The following is a 22,070-nucleotide window of genomic DNA, read 5'->3' as shown; positions in this document are numbered from 1 at the left end:
GGATTGCTCTGGCTATTCCATATTAACGTATTAAAAGGGAAAATCTTGTGGTAACCTCAGAAGATGCAGAAAAAACATAAAAAATTCAATATCCATTCAGGGGTGCCTGACTGGCTAAGTCGGTGGAGCATGCAACTTTTGATCTTGGGGTTGTAAGTTCAACCCCCACATCAGGTGTAGAGATTACTTAAAAATAAAATCTCTTAAAAAAAATTCAATATCCACTCATATTAAAAACTAATAGCAAAATAAGAAAAGATGAGAATGTTCTTTTTTAATTTTCTTTTAATTCTTTTTAGACAAGAACGTTCTTAATTTGATAAGGATCTTGAAAAAATTTAAAGCCATCATCGTATTTAATGGTGAACAATTGAAAGCTTTTCCTTTGAGATCATGAACATAACAGAGATGCCCACTATCATCACCATTTCTCTTTAACATTGTGGTGGAAGTCCTATGCAGTGCAGCAAGGGGAAAATGGTATAAGGTTTTGAGAGGATAAACCAGAATTTTTATTATTTGCACATGACATGACTATGTATGTAAATGTTCTAAAAGTACATACAGATCAATGATTAGAATTAATGGGACTGTTCAACAAGGATGCTAGGTAAAAGATCTATATAAAATTTAATTTTTTTTCCCATATGATGACAACAAATAGAAAAATGGAAATTAAAAGAAAAGGATGCAATATGCCAGCAGCATCATTTAAAAACCTTGGAATATCATATTGAGGAATTTCGGAGTAAGTGTACCAATCATGAAGACCACCAAATGTGCGGTCTCCCGATTGGATGGGGGGGCCACCAAATGTGGGGCAACCTGATAGGGTGGAGGCTGATGGTGCAGGCAGTGAAATAATTCACCCAAGGCAGAACAAAAGAGATAAAAGTTTATTGAATACACCACAAGGAAGTGGTGGGCAGGACAGCAAAGCAGAGACTGTCTGCAACAAGGCGTTGGTGAGGGGCCACAGTTAGAAGGCGGAGTAAGGGAGTATGGGGACATATGGAATTTTCCTTTTTTTGGTAATCTCAGGAACTGTGCCTGGTTGTAATTGGTCAGTTAAGGCTTATGGCTATTTTGAGGTGGGTGGCTTAATGAGCCCGTCTGCATTCAGCTAGGTGGTTGCTGTGGGCCCTTTTGCCTTGATTAAGTTTCCATTCCTCAATCCTGTTGCCTAAAAGTAGCCTCTACACTGATGTCTGCAATTTACTTTGAAATACACCAAGAATGACATGGATTAATGGATGGATGGAGAGTTGGGGAGATGAATAATACATGACAAAGCAAGTATAGTGAAATGTTAATCATAAAAATCCGGGTGGTGGATATATGGGTGTTCACTGTAATATTCTCTCACCTTTTTTGTATTTTTGAACAACATCACAATAAAATGTTGGAAAAGCCTTGAAACAAATATAATAAGAGAAGTTTATATATTCTATGGATAAAAATATAAAACCTTATTAAATATTAAAGAAGACCTAAACAGAGACGCCTGGGTAGCTCAGTCAATTGGGCATCTGACTCTTGATTTCGGCTCCAGCAGTGATCTTGGGGTCGTGGGATCTAGCCCTGAGTGGGGCTCTGTGCTTGGCAGGGAGTCTGCTTGAGATTCTCTCTCTCTCTCCCTGCTCTCTCCCTCTCTCTCCCAAATAAGTAGGTGGATCTTTAAAAAGAAAAAGACCTAAACTAATGAAGAGATACACTGTGTTCATGGAGTAGAAGACTAAATATTGTTGTCAGAGGAGGTCATTGAGAGAATGTGACCACCCAAAACAAGCTTTGTATGTATGGAAGCTCCCTTGCTTATGAAGACTGCCCCCAACCAACCTGGAGTGCTCTGTCTCTTTCTTGGGTCTCTTCCTGCTCACTGTGTTTGTGAGGGGGGAGGTGGTTTCAAATTTCACCCAGGGAGTGAACCAACAATTGTAAAAGTGTAAAATGATCTATAGATTCAATGCAATGATCTATAGATGCAATGTAATCTGTAGATTACAACTAAAATCCCAGCAGGTTTTCTTTGTAGAATTTGACAAGCTAATTCAAAAACATACATGGAAATCTACAGGGCCAAGGATAGCCAAGGCACTGTTGAACAGGGTGGGAGGCATTGCTGTAGCAGACATCAAGACTCATTGTAAAGCTATATTGATTAATACATTGTGATATTAACACAAATAAAGATAAGTCAGCCAGTAGAGCGGAACAGAGAGCCCGGGAACAGACTGATGATTTTAAGTGCATTAAAATTAAGAAATTCTCTTGGGGCGCCTGGATGGCTCAGTCAATTAAGCATCATTTGGCACAGGACATGATCTCATGGGTTGTGGGATCGAGCCCCAGATAGGACTCTGTGCTCAGCAGGGAGTCTGCTTAAAGATTCTCTCCCTCTGCCCCTCCCCCCGCTTGCTCTCTCGTGCTCTTTCTCAGATCTCTGTCTCTCTAGAATAAATAAATCTTAAAAAAAAGGCACCTTAACTTTATTGCTGCCCCTGTAAGCCATGATACAAATCTCACTCACGTAAGTGACCAAACAAGAACTGACAACTCTACTCTCTACACCCTAAGTTTTTTTTTCACACTGTAAGTTTTTGTTTGTATCTGTAGTTTGTTTTCATTGTTATATAGCAGTCCATTAGATGAACATGGCATGTTTTATTCATTCTACTTTTGAAGGACAGCTTCTATTAAACATATACATATATATATTATATATTATAGGGTACATGGAAAGGTATTTCTGCCAGATATATATCTGTGTGGAACTGCTCATTCATGAAATATGTATATTTTCAAATTTAGTGAATAATATCAGACAATTTTCAAAGGTGGTTGCAACAATTTACAGTCTCATTATTGCTCCATGTTCTTGTCAGCCATTGTTAGTGTCAGGCTTTTAGTTTTCACCAGTCAGGTGGGCATGCAAAAGCATCACATTGTAGTTTTAATTTGCATTTCTCTGATTGCTAATGAGGTTAAGCAAATTTTCATATATTTTTAAAGATTTTATTTATTTATTAGAGAGAATGAGATAGAGCATGAGAGGGGGAAGGGTCAGAGGGAGAAGCAGACTCCCTGCTGAGCAGGGAGCCTGATGTGGGACTCAATCCCGGGACTCCAGGATCATGACCTGAGCCGAAGGCAGTTGCTTAACCAACTGAGCCACCCAGGTGCCCCAAATTTTCATATGTTTATTATCTAATTGGATTTACAGTTTTATGAAGTGACTACTCAGGTCTCTAGCCTATTTTTCTATTATGTTGTCTTTTGTCTTACCGATTTGTAGGAATTCTTTATTCATTTTGGAAAACGGCCATTTTTTCTACTGGATTTATTTGCAGATATCTACTCCATTCTGTGACTTGTCTTTTCACCTTATGGTATTTTCTGATAAAGAGAATTTTTTTTTTTTGAGAGGGAGGGAGGGGGAGAGAGAGACGAGAAGGTAGGGGAGGGGCAGAGGGAGAGAGAGAATCTTAAGCAGGCCCTATTATGCTAAACAGTGGTATGGATATAGACAGGAGAAATCCTACTGGTCTGGTATGTGTTAGAAGATTGCTCAGCGATTATGGGAGTGGAAGTCTGCATAAGGGTCCTGAACTGGGCAGAGGGCCATCCCTCACCTCAGTGGCTACTATGGTTAAGGACTGTGGGCTCTATGAGGGCTCCTTTATGTTGGGCTAAGACATGGTATGTGAAGGAATCCTGGGACTGAGCAGGGACCATATATGGTTGCTGGGCTGTGGTATGCATATGAGCACTGCTCTTTTTTTTTTTTTTTTAAGATTTTATTTATTTATTTGAGAGAGAGAGAATGAGAGAGAGAGAACACATGAGAGGGGATAGGGTCAGAGGACGAAGCAGACTCCCTGCCGAGCAGGGAGCCCGATGAGGGACTCGATCCAGGGACTCCAGGATCATGACCTGAGCTGAAGGCAGTCGCTTAACCAACTGAGCCACCCAGGCACCCGAGCACTGCTCTTGAAAGAAGATGATTTGGAAGGAAAAAAATCGGTCAAGAAAAAGGGATTGTTCAAAATAAATTTGATGAAATATCACTTAAAATATTGCTGCAAAAACTCTAATAAGAGGGGCGCCTGAGTAGCTCAGTCGTTGGGCGTCTGCCTTCAGCTCAGGTCATGATCCCAGGGTCCTGGGATTGAGCCCCGCATCGGGTTCCCTGCTCAGCGGGAAGCCTGCTTCTCCCTCTCCCACTCCCCCTGCTTGTGTTCCCTCTCTCGCTGTGTTTCTCTCTGTCAAATAAATAAAATCTTTAAAAAAAAAAAAAAAAAGACTTGCATGCGCTACAGACTGAGCCTGCCAGGTGCCTCAATATGTCATCTTCTCTTAAGGCCTGAAGGCCTGTTGAAATGCTACTTGGACCATACCATTCATTTGGCTTCATTTACTATCTTTAATTCTTTGAAGTGATATCAGAATGATATAGCTCAAAAACCCCAAAATATAACACATTCAGTGAAAAGAATCGCTTAACTCCCCTGCTCCACACATGCCCACTTATCACCCAGTGTATTATTTATGCAAATATAATTACAAAAACATGTTTTTGTGTCTCCCCTTTGTTATACAAAGGTAGAAGTGTACACATGCTCTTCACCTTTATGCCACTTGTTTAGAAAAATGGTTTGTATAACAACAAGGAGTCTCTTTGTACGGATAGAAGAGTCCTGTATCCTAATTGAGGTGATGGTTCCATGCATTTACACATCTGATGAAATTTCATAGAGCTGGGGCACCTGGGTGGCTCAGTCCGTTAAATGTCTGCTTTTGGCTCTGGTCATGATCCCAGGGTCCTGGGATCGAGCCCCGCATCGGGCTCCCTGCTCGGCGGGGGGCCTGCTTCTCCCTCTCCCACTCCCCCTGCTTGTGCTCCCTCTCTCGCTGTGTCTCTCTCTGTCAAATAAATAAATAAAATCTTTAAAAAAAAACTCTAATAGGGGCGCCTGGGTGGCTCAGTTGGTTAAGCGACTGCCTTCAGCTCAGGTCATGATCCTGGAGTCCCGGGATCGAGTCCCGCATCGGGCTCCCTGCTCGGCAGGGAGTCTGCTTCTCCCTCTGCCCCTCCCCCCTCTCATGTGCTCTCTCTCTCTCTCTGTCAAATAATAAATAAAATCTTTAAAAAAAAAAAAAAACTCTAATAAGATACTAACAAAAGAATGCCATCACATACTAACCATGACCACATGGAATTTATGTTAGAAATGTGAAGGTGCTTCAGTATAATGAAATATATTAATATTATAATATTTATTATATTAGTAGGGAAAAGGTAGAAAACATGATCCTCTTGATATATGCCTAAAAAGACATCTGAGAATTTCCTTGTATTTTATAAAACCTTACTGAAACAGGAATAGATGGGTATTGCCTTAATATGATAAGAAACATTGACCTCAAACAAAAAAACCAGCATTATCTTTCATTTTTTTTTCCTGAACTATCTACCTCCTGTCTGCTTTTATGGCTTGCTTAGCAAGCAACTGGGTATGGCCTAAAGAAAACAGTTACAGCTGGGGTGGCTGGGTGGCTCAGTGGGTTAAGCGTCTGCCTCCGGCTCAGGTCATGATCCCAGGGTTCTGGGATCAAGTCCCGCATCGGGCTCCCTGCTCAGTGGGAAGTCTGCTTGTCGCTCTGCTCGTTCTCTCTCTCTCAAATAAAATCACAGCTTAGGATTTTTAAAAAACTTTAAATTTCAGCACTCTTCTGCCTACAGACAAATGGGTTGTGCAAATCTGTATAAATAAAGCTGCTCTGGAAGCCCCTTGGCAGGCTCCGTGGAAGCTGGAGTCTCTGGCTAGAAGTGGGGCCACTGGCAAAGCAGGCAGGTACAGTGTTCTTTTTTTTGTGGGTTGAGAATGTGAGAGAGAAGGAGTGTCACCATAGGATTGCAAAACAGAATTGAGAAGTGTTATGTAATGAATGGCCTAGGCTGGCGGGAGAGAAGGGCGAGAGAGGTTGTCTAGCACGGAGCTTGTTGAATGCTTGAAATACTTTCAGCGCTACCTCAAGGGTCAGAGCATAAGGAAGCTTCAGTGAAGCCATCAGCTAGGATAGATGGGGTGGTCTATACTGGAATTCCTAAGGATCTCAGCTATTCGTCCCCATTTTCCTCACTACCTAGGTTTCTACTATTTGGTTTGCTAGTTTAAAATGATATCCTTTGAGGGGCTCCTGGGTGGCTCAGTCGGTTGAATGTCTGATTCTTGGTTTCAGCTCAGGTCATGATCTCAGGGTCTTGAGATGGAGCCCCGAGTCAAGCCTCTCATGCAGCTGGGCGTGGAGCCTGCTTGAGATTCTTTCACTCCCTCTCCGTCTGCCACCTCCCCCACACCCTGGCTTGTGTGCTTACTCTCCCTCTCAAATAAAACAATAAATCTTAAAAAAAAATGATATCCTTTGACTCCCACCTATGGCCTATATGGCAATCACTGAGTTACTTCTACATTTCTCCTTCACTTCCTTTTTGGGTTGTAGTTCTACTTTGTCAGAGAGCATTCTTCAACTCTTGATTCTCGTATTTGTTTTAGTCTTAGATTTATAATTAAACCTATTCAATTCTCATTATCTATTCTTTTGCCAAAAATTTCCAATCCTCTCTTAGTTGGATGAAACTTGACCCCTGGTAGAATCCTCAGAAAGAGTTCTTGAATACAAAATATCTTCAGTTCTTGAAAGTTTAAAACTAAAATCTGTGGCACACAATTTTTTTACTTGAGTTTCTTTAAAGTGTTTCTTCACTCTTGTCTTACTTCATATAATCCTATCAAGTGGTTTGATGCCACTGGATTTTCTTTTTTGTAGGTCACTTGTTTTCAGTTTTTTGTCCTTTTTGCCTGTAGATCCAAAGGATTTTTTTCTTTATCATTAATGTCTGTTTTATTAGACTGTGTCTCAGAGTTGATGGTCAGTTTTCCCAGTTATAAAATGGACTCTTTATTCATTTTTAATTTTTTTTTAAATATTTTATTTATTTATTTGAAAGAGAGAGAATGAGAGAGAGCACACGAGAGGGGGGAGAGTCAGAGGGAGAAGTAGACTCCCTGCCGAGCAAGGAGCCCGATGCGGGACTCGATCCAGGGACTCCAGGATCATGACCTGAGCCGAAGGCAGTCGCTTAACCAACTAAGCCACCCAAGCGCCCCTCATTTTTAATTTTTTAAAAAATTTTCTTTTTAAGTAATCTGTACACCCAATGTGGGACTCGAACTTACAACCCCGAGATCAATAGTCACATGCTCCATGGACTGAGCCAGCCAGGAGCCCCTAAAATGGACTCTTTAAATATGTCGAATCAGGTGCTCTTTTACTCTAGAAAGTTTTGTTGAGATTTTAATTAAAAAATGTTACTTCTGTTCATTATCTGCTTTTTCTTTTCTTTTTTTTTTTTTTTTAAAGATTTTATTTATTTATTTGAGAGAGAGAGAGCATGAGAGGGGAGAGGTCAGAGGGAGAAGCAGACTCCCTGCTAAGCAGGGAGCCCAGTGTGGGACTCGATAATGGGACTCCAGGATCGTAACCTGAGTTGAAGGCAGTTGCTTAACCAGCTGAGCCACCCAGGCGCCCCAATCTGCTTTTTCTTTTTAAGAGATTCAGATATATTATATCTAGCAGTTTCCTCTTTACCTCTTTATTTTGTTTTGGTTCTCCTGGCTCTTTTTCATTGTCATTCTTTCTTTCCTTTCCTGTATTATTCGATCATATCCATTCTCCTTTGGCTACTTCATAATTTGGTCTTCTGAGATGATTTTGTCTTTTTCTTCAATTTTTTTTCCTGAGTTCAGTCAGCACCCAGTTCACATTTTCCTGTTTGTTTCTATTTTGAGTTTTTGAATTTCTGATTCATAGTATTCTTTCACATCTGTAATTGCTTGTTTAATATATTTAACTCATTTTTTTTCTTATAATAGCTTTGTGTGGATGTTGGGTTCCTTTTTCTAGTCGTTATAAACTGTTGTAGGAGTTCTTGGTTCAGCAATAATAGTTGATGCAATGGGGGAAAAGTTTGGATGCCTTATTTGGTTTATTGGTTCAAGAGCACCCTCTTCTGTTGACATGATGAAGTACAGTTTCTTTAATAAATGGTGCTTTTGGGGGGAAGGGTCATTTGAACTTCTGATTCTGTGATGCTATTCCTCCAATAGATACTTCTCCCTTCCAAGTTACTGCCTTCTTTCTTAAGCCTCTTGTTCAGTGCAGTTTTGAGGCACCTTCCTTTTGACTCTTAGTGTTCAAATCCACCAGGTCTCAAACCTGTTCTTAGTATTTACTTAGTCAAGGTGTGACTTTCTCCTGAGTATGAACTCTAAGTGATGTTATCATGTTTTACTACTTCTGGTACCCTGAAGAAGCTCCTCTCTTCCTCACAATTCCTTTAAATATTTATTTATTTATTTATTTGAGAGAGTGCATGCACGAGTTGGGGGGGGAGGGGCAGAGGGAGAGGGAGAGAGCGAATCTCAAACAGACCCCCTGCCGAGCATGAAGGCCAATGTGGGGCTCGATTCCATGACCCTGAGATTATGACCTGAGCCAAAACCAAGAGCTGGATGCATAACCAACTGAGCCACCCAGGTGCCCCTCTTCCTCACAATTCCTGTCTGACATTTCATATAAATGGAACTGTATAATATGTGGTCCTTTGTGACTGGCTTCTTTCACTTGGCATAATGTCTTCAAGATTCACCCATGTTGTAGCAGGCCATAGTTTATGTTAGGGTTCATTCTTTGTGTTGTGTATTCTATGGTTTTTGACAAATGTGTAATGACATGTATCCTCCATTATATGTTATATAGAATAGTTCACTGCTCTAGGGGTGCTTGGCTGGCTCAATCGGTTATGCATCCAACTCTTAATCTTGGGGTCGTGAGTTCAAGCCCCACGTTGGGTGTAGAGATTACTAAAAATTAAAAAAAAAAAGAATAGTTCACTGCTCTAAAGAATCCTCTGTGTTCCACCTATTCATCTATCCCTCCCCCAAGCTCCTGGCAACCACTGATCTTTTTACTGTCTCCATAGTTTTGCCTTTTCCAGAATGTCATGTATGTTGTTGGATTCATACAGTATGTAGCCTTTTCAGATTGGTTTCTTTCACTTAGTAATATACATTTAAGATTCTTCCATGTCTTTTTTGTGGCTTGATAGCTCATTTCATTTTTTAACACTGAATAATATTCCATTGTCATCTGGATGTACCACAGTTTATTTTTTAAATTTTAATTAATTTATTTTAAGATTTTTATTTATTTATTTGAGAGAGGCAGAGAGAGAGAGAGCACGAGAAAGGGGGAGGGTCAGAGGGAGAAGCAGACTCTCTGCTGAGCAGGGGGCCCGACACGGGACTCGATCCTGGGACCCCGGAATCATGACCTGAGCTGAAGGCAGACACTTAACTGACTGAGCCCCCCAGGCGCCCCTGGATGTACCAGTTTATTTATCCATTCACTTTTTGAAGGACATCTTGGTTGCTTCCATGGTTTGGCAATTATGAATAAAGCTACCTTGCTCTTTTTTTCTGTGTTTCCCATATTTTGCTTCAATTTTGAAAGAGATTTTCACCTGTAGAGAATTGGTGTAACTAAGTTGGCATTGAAAGTATTCTTTTAATACTTTAAAGATCTCTTTCTAGGGGCACCTGGGTGGCTCAGTCGGTTGGGTGTCTGCCTTTGGCTGGGGTCATGATCCCAGAGTCCTGGGATCTGGGATCAAGCCCCACGTCCGGGCTCTCTGCTCAGCGGGGAGCCTGCTTCTCCCTCTCCCTCTCTCTCTGCCTGTTGCCCCCCCCCTTGCTTGTGCTCTTTCTCTCTCTGTCAAACAAATAAATAAATAAATCTTTAAAAAATATATATCTCTTTCTATTATCTTCTGGCTCCTGGGTCTGCAGTTGAAAAAATAGATTCATTTGAACAATTTCCTTTAGTTTCTCTTCTGGTTAATTGATTCTGTTTTTAGCTGTGTTTAATCTACTCTGAAACCTATCTACCAAGATCTTAATTTTGGTTATAATTTTCACTTCTATAATTTCTAGTTGGTTTGTTTTCTTTTTTTAAAGATTTTATTTATTTATTTGACAGAAAGAGAGAGCACAAGCTGGGAGAGCAGCAGAGGAAGAGGGAGAAGGAGGCTCCCCGCTAAGCAGGAAGCCTGATGTGGGGCTCAACCTCAGGACCCTGGGACCATGACCTGAGCTGAAGGCAGACACTTAACCAGCTGAGCCACCCAGGTGCCCCTAGTTAATTTTCAAAACTGTACTATCACTTTTCTAATTTCTATTTCCTACAGAAATGTTTAAATAAGGCTTTTCTCAGTATCTAGCATCCTAGTGAGTCTGTTTCTATTGTCTATGGTTTCTGATGGTTCTTGCTCATTGTGTGTTGTCTCTCACTATGGATCTGGTTACCTTTAATCATGTGTTGGATGTTATATTTGAAAATTATTTATAGAAATAATTTGAAGTCTGCAATATTCTCTTTTCCTAGAAAAGATTTGTTTGCTCCTCTCCAGGTGCCTGGGGGTACTAAGTGTGGGATTACCTTAATCCAAGCTTAAACCTTGATGTTTTCTGAGCTGTTTAAATGACAAAGTCGAAATGTAGACTTAATGAAGACTGATTTAATTCTGGGTCATCCTTACTCCTGGAGTGTAATCCTCTAGTTTCCAAGCCCAAAGCCGGGAATAGTTTACCCCAGATTCCAACTCTTGTACACCTAGCTCCATGAAGCAACTCAGCTTCTCAGATGCCTCTTGGAACTAGGCAGACACCGTGAGGATAAAAGCATGCCTGCATGCTTCGCTAACCTCTGTGGGTTTCTCCCCTCTTTCAAATCTCCCACCAGGCACCTGATGGCTCACCTGAAGGCATTAGCAGTCTGGAAGCAATGCTTGAGGATTTTTTGTGTCCCCATTTCCAGAGTGCAGTTCTCTGAGTTCTGTCTCCAGAACAGGGTCTGTGTGGCCCTAGGAGTCCCCCTTTCGCTGGTACTCACCTCCAACTGAGCTCCATCTCTTTGGTTCCCAATTCCCACTCATAAGCACTGCTTGCCTGTCCACTGTTTTGTGTGTGTGTGTGTGTGTGTGTGACAGAGAGAGAGAGAGGATGAGAGAGAGAGAGAAGTTATCCAGGGTCTAGGGTCTACCTTTCTGGTAGCTTCAGGTCACTAACTCATTGTCTCATCTGCTACCCTCACTTAAGGAGCACCTCTAGATTGGCAAATGCCTGTGGATAGAAGAGATCCCTAGCTTACTTCTTTGTGTTCTGACCACACAAAACCCTCACCACTACCGTCCTAGCCCAAGCTACCACCATCTCTCTCCTGGATGTAACTGGTCTCCCTGCTTCCACTTTCATTCCCCTATTCTCCGTATAGAAATGACAGTGATCATCTAAAAGAATAAATGAGACAGGACGCTTCTTTCTTTAAAACCTCCTAGTGATGGGGTGTCTGGGTGGCTCGGTCAGTTGAGTGTCCGACTTGATTTTGGCTCAGGTCATGGTCTCAGGGTCATGGGATCAAGCCCCACATTGGGCTCTGGCTCCACACTCAGCAGGGAGTCTGCTTCTCTCCCTCTCCCTCTGTCCCCCACCCTGTGCACACACTCTCTCTCTCTATATGTATATAAAATAAATAAATCTTTTTTAAAAATAAAAAATAAAACCTCCCAGTGGCTTTTAAACCCACTTAGAATAAAATTCAAAGTCCTTCCATGACCCGTAAGGAGTTACATAAGCTGGCTTCTAGTTACCACTCAGATCTTAACACCTGCACTTCAGTCACACCAGCTTCCTTGCTGTTTCTCAAATAAACCAATCATGCTTGAGCCTTAGGGCTTTGTACTTACATCCTGTAATGCCCTGATATTCACATGGCTGGTTTGTTCACCTCCTTTAAGTTTCTGATCAAGTTTCACCTATCAGAAAGGCCTTCCCTGACCACTCTATATAAAATAGCATTTTTCTCCCTTTATTCTCTATCCTCTTATCCAGCTTTCTTTTCTTTTTTTAAAGATGTATTTATTTGAGAGAGTGCGTGCACGCACACACACACGGAGGAGGGAGGAGAGAGGGAGAGAGAGAAAGAGAATCTCAAGCAGACTCCCTGCTGAGCGTGGAGCCTAATGCAGGGCTTGATCTCATGACCCTGAGATCATGACCTGAGCCAAAATCAAGAGTCGGACACTTAACTGACTGAGCCACCCAGGCGCCCCCAGCTTTATTTTCTTTATAGCACTTGTCACCAATTGTCATATTATATGTTTATTTGTTTTTTAAAATACTGTTCTTTTTCTCCCACTAGACTGTAAGCTCCACCAAAACAGGAACTTTATTTTTTATGTCTAACATCTTAAACAGTGCCTTGCACATTATAGGTGCCATGAATTACTATATTAATGAAGAAATTGTGTAAAACCTATATTAGGGAAACTAATTTTTTCCAGAGAGACATCAAGAGATTGAATTTTGCAAAGGTGTTGATTACTCCTAAATTGATTTATAAATTTACAGCAATTCTGATTTTATTTTCTTTTTTTGAGGTTTTATTTTTAAGTAATCTCTACACCCAACATGGGGCTTGAACTTACAACCCTGAGATCAAGAGTTGCGTACTCTACCAACTGAGCCAGCCAGGTGCCCCTGTAGCAATCCTGATTTTAAAACCCCATAGTACTTTTAGAATAGTTGAAAAAATGATCTTAAAGATTCGTCTAAGTAGGGGCTCCTGGGTGGCTCAGTCAGTTAAGCGTCTGCCTTCAGCTCAGGTCATGATCCCAGGGTCCTGGGATCGAGCCCCACATCGGGCTCCCTGCTCAGTGAGGAGCCTGCTTCTCCCCCTAGCCCCTGCTCATGCTCTCTCTTGCTATCTCTCTCTCTCAAATAAATAAATAAAATCTTTGAAAAAAAAAGATTTGTCTAAGTAAAAACATGCAAGAGTGTCTGGGAAAGGTATAAAAAATAGATTAGAGGGAAATCTAGCTCTACTAGATATTAAAACAATTATAAGGTTACAATTTTAAAAGTATGATATGGTAATTAAAATAAGAAGAAGCAGAGGTGCCTGGATGGCGGTAGAACATGCAACTCTTCATCTCAGGGTGATGAGTTCAAGCCCCAAGTTGAGCGCGGAGCCTACTTAAAAAAAAAAAAAAAAAAGGAGCAGAATAGAAAGTTTGGAAATAAACCAAGTGCATACAACAATTTAGATTTTGGTAAAGGTAGCATTTTGAAATCAGTAGAGAAAAGATAACATTGTCTAGTAAAGGTGTCTGGAAAACTAGCTAGCCAGCTGGAAAAATAAAGATGATGTACTACCTCATTCTTACTCCAAAAATACATTGAAATGTACCAAAGATATAATAGACCCATAAAAATAGTATATGAAAAAAATGGGTGAGGCTTTTGTAAGCGTGGCTCAAAACCAAGAAGCTCTAAGAGCAAAAAGACATAAATTCAACTACATAAAAAAACTTTAAAACCTGCAAAGCATAAAACACCATAAATAAAGATTAAAAAACAGGGGTGCGTGGGTGGTGCAGTCAGGTAAGTATCCTACTCTTGGCTTTGACTCAGGTCCTGATCTTGGGGTCATTGTATCGAGCCTTGCGTGGAGCCCCGTGTCAGGCTCCACACTCAGCGGGAAGTCTGCTTGAGATTCTTTCCCTCTCTCTCTCTCTTCCTCTGCCCATCCCCCTGCTCACTTGCTCTCTCTCTAAAATAAATAAATAAATCTTAAAAACAACAACAAATTGGGGCGCCTGGGTGGCTCAGTTGATTAAGTGACTGCCTTTGGCTCAGGTCATGATCCTGGGAGTCCCAGGATTGAGTCCTGCATCAGGCTCCCTGCTCAGCAGGGAGTCTGCTTCTCCCTCTGACCCTCCCCCATCTCGTGCTCTCTCCCTCTCACTTTCTTTTTTTTTTTTTCTCTTTTAAAGATTTTATTTATTTATTTGTCAGAGAAGAGAGAGTGGAGAGCACAAGCAGGGAGAACGGCAGGCAGAGGGAGAAGCAGGCTCCCTGCCGAGCAAGGAGCCTGATGCGGGACTCCATCCCAGGACCCTGAGATCATGACCTGAGCCAAAGGCAGACGCCCAACCAGCTGAGCCACCCAGGCGTCCCTCTCCCTCTCCCTCTCCCTTTCTCTCTCAAATAAATAAAATCCTTAAAAAAATAAAATAAAATCTTTAAAAAAACAAATTGGGAAGATATATTTGCAACACATATGACCGACAAGACTTTACTTAATACAAAAAAGAATTCTTACAAATCAATAAGACCAACAAGACATTAGAAAAATGGACAAAGGATATGAGAATATACAAATGGTTAGTAAATGGGGGCGCCTGGGTGGCTCAGTCGTTAAGCGTCTGCCTTAGGCTCAGGTCATGATCCCGGGGTCCTGGGATCGAGCCCCGCATTAGGCTCCTTGCTCCGCGGGGAAACCTGCTTTTCCCTCTCCCACTCCCCCTGCTTGTGTTCCCTCTCTCGCTGTCTCTCTCTCTGTCAAATAAATAAATAAAATCTTTAAAAAAAAAACAACAACAACAAAACCCAAATGGTTAGTAAATGTATGAAAGATACTCCGCCTCATTAATAACCAAAGAAATACAAATCAAAATATTTCATTTGACCTATCAGATTGGTAAAGATTCAAAATATTGGCATTTCCAGGGTTGGCAAGTGTGCAGAGAAACAGCTACTCAACACTGTGGTAGGATCATACACTGGGTCAGTATTGTTGGAAAGCATTTTGTATATCTATAAACATTGTATATCTATAAATATTTTAAACGTCCAGACTCTTTGACCTAGCCACTACATTTTTGTGAATCTATTGTGTAGAAATACTTAAAGCTGGATATATAGTACTGATCACTGTGGAATTAATGATAAAGATGAAAAATTGATGAAAAACCCTTAAATATAGGGGGCTGGTTAAATAAATCATAGTAACCCATGTAATAGAATTCTACATAACAAAAGAATTAGATAAGTTGCTACTGTCACATTTTGAACTTTTTTTTAATTAATAAACTTTATTTTTAGAGCAGTTTTAGGTTTACAGCAAAATTGAGCAGAAAGTACAGAGCATTCTCAAATACCCCAGGTCCTCACACATGCACAACCCCCCCAACAATTGACATCCTATAACACAGTGGTAGATTTTTACAATTGATGAACCTATGTTGACACATCATTATCACCCAAAGTTCATAGTTTACATTAGGGTTCATTCTTGGTGTTGGACAGTCTATGTATTGTGTGGATTTTTAAAAGCAAGTGTAGAAATAAACAGCATAATTTCAGTATTATAAACAACATATATAAACATATCTGTGTGCATATAGCACATGTGTGCATGCGTGTGCGCATGTAAAATTCAAATGAGAATTGTCCTGTTTTGGAATTTTGCTAATGCTCAAAGCTGAGGTCCATTTCCTCCTCCTCCTCCTTCTTCTGCAGGTTTCAGAGCAAGGTTTAATGCTGTGCACATTCAAACATGAAAGCTATTTTCAGAAACAGAGTCCTAAGTCATGCTGTCAGTTTCCTTGAGGTGCATCTTGAGGGCATGGGCTGTTTCAGGCATGGCAGGAGCTAACATGGAAGGAGACAGCCCCACCAGCAGACACCAGAGGGGTCTGAGGAGGGTCAGTTTACTCATCCTTAGACTTGCCCTTGGTGTAGGGCACCCAGTCCAGAATCAGCCACCAGTCCGTGGCCCACACCAGCCTCCCAGTGTGAGGTCCACTTTCTAAAGAATGGACCAAGGACCTGCCAGGCACCCCCTCCAGCATGCACAAAAATACGGAATTGGTTCTTCAGCTATCATACTTGCCATATCACTAAGTCCATACGAAGAGAAGACCAGAAATTTGCGGCAAATTTATTGACACACAAACCAGACATCAGATTCAGGGGTTGACAGACTAAGGTGATGAATGATGTGGTTTTCCTGTTCAAATATGGGGGATCCAAGAGAATTCCTCAAAGCTAGGGTGGCTGCTGAGCTGCAGAAATTTGGAGACTGTTAATTTGGGTCTTCTGGGAAGCAGAGGCTGAGAGTGAGTTAAGAGTGTCAGAAGTTTATTGGGTAGGTAAACTCCTGGGAGACGTCGAGAGAGGGAAGGAGAATTGGACAGGGAAAACTTCAGACGATGATACACATTTCATACCTGTGAAAAGAAATGGCTGGGTGAGGGGGAGATACAGAACTGAGCAGGGAGAGTGTGCAGATGGATGGTGATGCAGATATGACATCTCTAAAGGGGGCAGAAAGTAGGATTGGGCAGAAAGAACCTGAGACCACAATGCAGATCTGACAAAGTTTCAGCCAACCCAATGGTGAGCTCCGGAGCAAAGATTGCCTGTTAGAGGAGTCCCATGTTGGGCAGAAAATGGACAGGTCCTAGTACCCCTGCCACGCTCAGTCATTGGCTGGAGGATGCCCAGAAAGTGAATCTTGGTTAAAACACTGCAGTGGGGGTGCCTGGGTATCTCAGTCGGTGAAGCGTCTGCCTTCGACTCAGGTCATGATCCCGGGGTCCTGGGATTGAGCCCCGCATCGGGCTCCCTGCTCAGCGGGGAGTCTGCTTCTCCCTCTGCCTCTGCCGTTCCCCCTGCTCATGCTCTCTCTCTCTCTCTGACAAATAAATAAATAAAATCTTAAAAAAAACCCCACCGCAGTGGATCCTGAAGGTGCTGCAGCTGGAGGCTCTCAGCTACCTTCACTCCTTGCAGCTAAATGGCAAATTCTTTCTTGAAGGGAGAGCCCAGCAACGATCCTTCATGCCTGCTGCAGAGGACTGCCCCGGGAGTGCCACTAGCATGGAGGGTGGTGAAAGAATTTTTGAGAACTTGACACATGCCTCCTGGAATTTGGGGGCATCTGTGAACGTAGAGGATTCCCACTTCTCCCCCAGAGAATGCTGCAGGTGGAATAAAATAACCTACCACAGCAGGGTAAGGAGAGAAGGCACAAGTTGGGGGGGTGGAGAGGGGCTTGTTCTCTCATTGGTCGGCATGGGGAGGATGCTTGAGTTTCCCAAGAAACAAGTAGGTGCCTCAGAATGAAGCTGGACTCCAGCTGTTGTGAAGTTATCCTGCTTTCAGCAGGTAACCTGTTGAGGTGAGGGATCCCCAGTTAGTAAGAGGCCATGAGGTATATTATTAGGGATAGAAACTGAAAGAAGGTTGCAAGTAAATCAGCAAGAGAGCCCAGTGTTCAAACTGGGGAACTGTGCAGTGTGGAGATTTTTTTGGCATCTCTGAAGAATCCATCTATGTGTCCTCCTAACCTCTACCTCCTCCAAAAGCAAGCATTAGGAATACCTGCCACGCTGAGGACATCAAGGCCAGCCTATATTAGGCAGGAAAGAGCGACAAAAGAGACCAGATAAGTAAAAATAAAAACAAAAATGAAACATCAAAAACAAAACACTTGGGGACGCCTGGGTGGCTCAGTCAGTGAAGTGTCTGCCTTTGGCTCAGGTCATGATCCCTGGGTCCTGGGATGGAGCCCCACGTCGGGCTCCCTACTCAGCAGGAAGCCTGCTTCTCCCTCTCCCTCTGCCTCTCCCCCTGCTTTTTCCCTCTCTCTCTCTCTGACAAATAAATAAAATCTTAAAAAAAAAAAGGAAAACAAAACACTTGGCTCCTTTTCTCTAACCCCCCACCGCCCCTTACTCTAGGGGACCCAGAAGCAGCTGAGCGAGGGGAAGGAGAATAAAAGAGCAGTAGAGGTCAGGCCTAACCTGGGATGGGAGAAGACACTGTTTGAGCGGAGTGGTTGGAGACAAAGCTTTTTTTTTTTTTTTTTTTTAAGATTTTATTTATTTATCTGACAGAGCACACAAGCAGGGGGAGCTGCAGGCAGAGGGAGAAGGACAAGCAGACTCCCTGCTGAGCAGGGAGCCCATCTTGGGGCTCCATCCCAGGATCCTGGGATCATGACGTGAGCCAAAGGCAGACGCTTAACCAACTGAGCCACTTTGCCCTGAGACAAAGCTTTTTTGTATTTACACTCCACCAAATTAAAAATGTTCAATAAATCAGGGGTGCCTGAGTGGCTCAGATGGTTAAGCATCTGCCTTCAGCTCGGGTCATGATCCCAGGGTCCTGGAATCGAGCCCCACGTCCGGCTCCTGGGGAGCCTGCTTCTCCCTCTGCCTCTCCCCCTGCTCATGCTCTCTCTCTCTCTCTGTGTGTCTTGAATGAATAAATAAAATCTTTTAAAAAAAGTTCAATAAATCAATTATATATCCATAGATCTAAATATACATTGGAAAAAATTGGAAAAGATACATATCAAACTGTTGTTTATGGTAATTACTAGGGATTTAGGGGAAGTTATGGGTGGGGCACAATTTTATTTTTTACTTTATATGCTTCTGTATGAGTTTTATTTCATCAAGCACTAATTAGTTTTAAAGTAAAGAAAGTAAGTTAAGTAAAACAAGTTGTTTGAAATGAACTAACTGAAAAGTATTTGATTGAGAGTTAATTTATTGTACACATTCATGAAGCTCAATGGATCTCAAGGAGGATAAACATAAAGAGAGCGACAGATACACACAGCATAGTAAAATCCATTCTCTATATTTTTTGAGTTTTTTTAAGTGGTTGTTAAAAGGTTTATCCTCAAATTCTGGGAAGATGGCAGCTTGAACAAATGTCCATGGCATACTTTCTACTCAATTCTGCCTAAGAATAACACAACAGCCAATGTAGGCAAGGTGACGGAGCCTGGAAGCTGCATCTAAGGCCATATTTCTTTTAGGATCCTCTAGTGGGGATGAAAAACAGATTCAAGCCAAGGTCATGCTCTTCTTGGGCAGCCTCCAGCTGCTAGTGCCTGACCATTTTTGCCCAATGTGGGATACTTCAAATAAGAGATCTTTGCTCCGGAGTTACTTCTTCGGTTGGCTGAGAGTTACTTCTTCGGTTTGATCACCTTAAATCGGGGTGAGAGTCAAGGGATAGTGGTAGAGGACAGGGCATATCTGTTGGAAACCTGGGATAATGACAGTGATTTTGTGGTTCTCTGAGGAAGTTCAGCCTGCCCTATGAAGCCTGGTCCTGCCTACCTGCTTTCCTGAGGTCCTACAGGGGCCTGATTCAGCTGACCATGGTGGACCTCCAAGAAAACGAATCTGTTGGTTTGAATTGCTACGGTTGGAAGAGATTTCCACTTGTATTCAGGGAGACATGGGACAGAGAGGCTTCCTCCCTGTGCCTCACAAAGGCATAATGGCTCTTCATCTAGTTTATTTCTGACCCACAAAAGCAAAAACTACTTAACTTTCTACCATTCACTACCATTTACCACTGCTCAAGAGATGCTAATTGCCTGCCCTAATTGCTAAGGAGTCAAAATCACAAGAAGGCAAAGAGAAATAACCCATTTAAGGAAAATGATTAACTAGAGGGAGGAAGACTAACTTGAACAATTAGACAGGTGGCTCCCATTAATGTAGAAAGGAAGAGTCAGAAGGGAATTATTAAATAATTAAACAAATTAATATTTGTAAAATGTTTAGAACAGTTCCTGTCATATACATGTTTGTTAAATAATAAACTATAACAAGAAGTAATGAGAATGCCCAAGGATATGGAATCGGAGCACAAAAAAGACCCTGTAGAACTAGAAAGTATGATTTCAGAAATTCAAAAATTCAGAACAAAAATCTTGCAAGCTTCCAAGCAGAAAGAACACATTCTGGAGGCATTGGTGGATGGTTGGAGGCAGGGAATACGGAGAAGCCAGAGTATTTCTTCACTTCCTTCTGGGCCTCAGATAGCATCGCTAGTAGTGATTACAGCTCCTCTGTAGCCCCAGCACCTACCAGACAGGCTTCCACTGAGTAACCCTGGCCCCTGGGCTCCAGTAAAACCACTTCCTGCCTTTGACACCCGCCCCCAGCCTAGGGGCAGTAGATGCTCCCTGCCTTTCTTAATCTCTGGGCTGTCCCTTATTGTCCCCTCTTTGGTTTATCAATTTTTCCATTATCTGTGTAAACCATTCCCTGTATTTTTATATTCCCTCTATTTTATTTATTTATTTATTCATTCATTCATTCATTTAGTGATCTCTACACCCAACATGGGGCTCGAACTCATGACCCCAAGATCAACAGTCACATGCTCTTCCAACTGAGCCGGCCAGGTGCCCCGTATAGCCCTCTATTTTATTTTATTTTTTATTTTTTTAAAGATTTATTTATTTATTTGAGAGACACACAGAGAGAGTGCAAGCAGGTAGCGGGGCAAAGGGAGAGGGAGAGAGAGAATCCTAAAGGAGACTCCCCGCTGAGTGCAGAGCCCGACATGGGGGGCTTGGTTCCAGGACCCCGAAATCATGACCTAAGCTGAAACCAAGAGTCAGATGCTTAATTGACTGAGCCACCCAGGCACCCCTCCCTCAATTTTAAATACTCAGAGCTGTTTCTATTTTCTGGTTGGACTCTGACTGACACTCTTACAAAGGAAAATAAACCAGGATTAGAGGTTTTTTCTTACAAGGCTATTTTTTTTAAAAGAGTTTATTTATTTATTTGAGAGAGTGTGAGAGTGTGAGTGAGAGAGCCCGAGTTGGAGGTGGGGGGCAGAGGGAGAAGCAGAGACCCACTGAGCCGGGAGTCTAATGCAGGGGCTCGATCCCAGGACCCTGAGACCATGACCTGAGCTGAAGGCAGATGCTTAACTGACTGAGCCACCCAGGTGCCCCAGCACTAGAGTTTTAATATATGACACAGAAAGCTGGAAAACACTGGAATACCATCTATAGAATGTTGGGAGTAGAGGATTGCTGGCTGACAAACCTATACCAGGCTTTGACAGGCTGCTTCTAAAATGGCTCCCAGTAATCCTCACCTCCTGGTATTCACTCTCTGTATAATTCCCTCTTCTTGTGTGTGTGTTGGTCCTCGTGACTTGCTTATCACAGACTATGGCAAAAATGATGGGATGTCACTTTCATAATTAGGTTGTGAAAAATTGTGGCTTCTGTTCTGCTTATGTTCCCTCTCCGGCTGTTCTTGTACTCTGATGTAGAGAGCCATCTGGCAAAAAAACTGAGGACCTCAGTCCAACAGCCAGCGAGGAACTGAATCCTGCCAAAAACCATGTGACTGATCTTGGACATGGATCCTGTCCCAGCTGAGCCTTGAGATAAGACTGCAGCCCCAGCTGATAATTGATGGCAGCCTGTGAGAGACCCTGAGTGGACACATTTATGGAAATCCTGAGAGATTGTTAAGTAGATGACTCAGTTAGGCCATGCTATTCCTGACCCGTAGAAACAGTGAGATCATAAATGTGTGTTGCTTAAGCTAAGTTTTATTTTTTTTAAAGGTGGAATTCAAGATTAAAAGCACTAAACAATACAAAAAGGGGCATAAATTGTTCGGTCTTTAATGAAGAGATGAGCCATAAACCTTTATGTACTAAATTGTTACAGCAGCTTAAGATTTAAAACAAAACTCTTAGAAACACAAGAAGATTTTGATAAAAACCACAACCATAATGGGAGATTATAATATACTTCCTTCAAGGGCGCCTGGGTGGCTCAGTTGGTTAGGCGACTGCCTTCGGATCAGGTCATGGTCCCAGGGTCCTGGGATCGAGTCCCGCATCGGGCTCCCTGCTCTGCGGGGAGCCTGCTTCTCCCTCTCCCACTCCCCCTGCTTGTGTTCCCCCTCTCGCTGTGTCTCTCTCTGTCAAATAAATAAATAAAACCTTTAAAAAAAAAATATATATATATATATATATATACTTCCTTCAAAACTTAACTGATCAAGTACACAAGAAATAAGCTAGAAAATAGATAATTTGGAGGCACCTGGATAGCTCAGTCTTTTGAGCGACTAACTCTTGGTTTTGGCTCAGGTCATGATCTCAGGGTCATGGGATTGAGCCCCCTGTTGGGCTCCACGTTCAGCGAAGAGTTGGCTTGGGATTCTCTCTCCTTCTTCTTCTGCCCCTCCCCCCTGCTCGTGCTTGCTAAGTAAGTAAGTAAGTAAATAAATAAATAAATAAAATCTTAAAAAAAGAAAA

The 22,070-nt window shown here is 42.1% G+C and overlaps 1 long non-coding RNA gene across 2 annotated transcripts in view; it reads left to right on the top strand.

Annotated features, from left to right (window-relative positions):
- Positions 1-22,070, top strand: part of LOC123849493 (uncharacterized) — a 66,680-nt gene extending 44,610 nt beyond the window's left edge. Inside the window, exons 4-5 of one of the 2 annotated variants that reach the window (XR_008506673.2) lie at positions 10,102-10,250; positions 21,069-22,070. This is a non-coding gene — a long non-coding RNA (uncharacterized LOC123849493). Of the gene's footprint in view, positions 1-10,101; positions 10,342-21,068 lie in introns of those variants that run through there. The other variant, XR_006792078.3, reaches the window with a different exon arrangement.

The sequence above is a fragment of the Mirounga angustirostris genome, unplaced genomic scaffold, assembly GCF_029215605.1.
Source record: "Mirounga angustirostris isolate CCGP_5_RB_7025 unplaced genomic scaffold, mMirAng1.0.hap1 SCAF_11, whole genome shotgun sequence".
Lineage (NCBI taxonomy): Eukaryota > Metazoa > Chordata > Mammalia > Carnivora > Phocidae > Mirounga > Mirounga angustirostris.
This window is presented reverse-complemented; position numbering and strand designations above follow the sequence as displayed.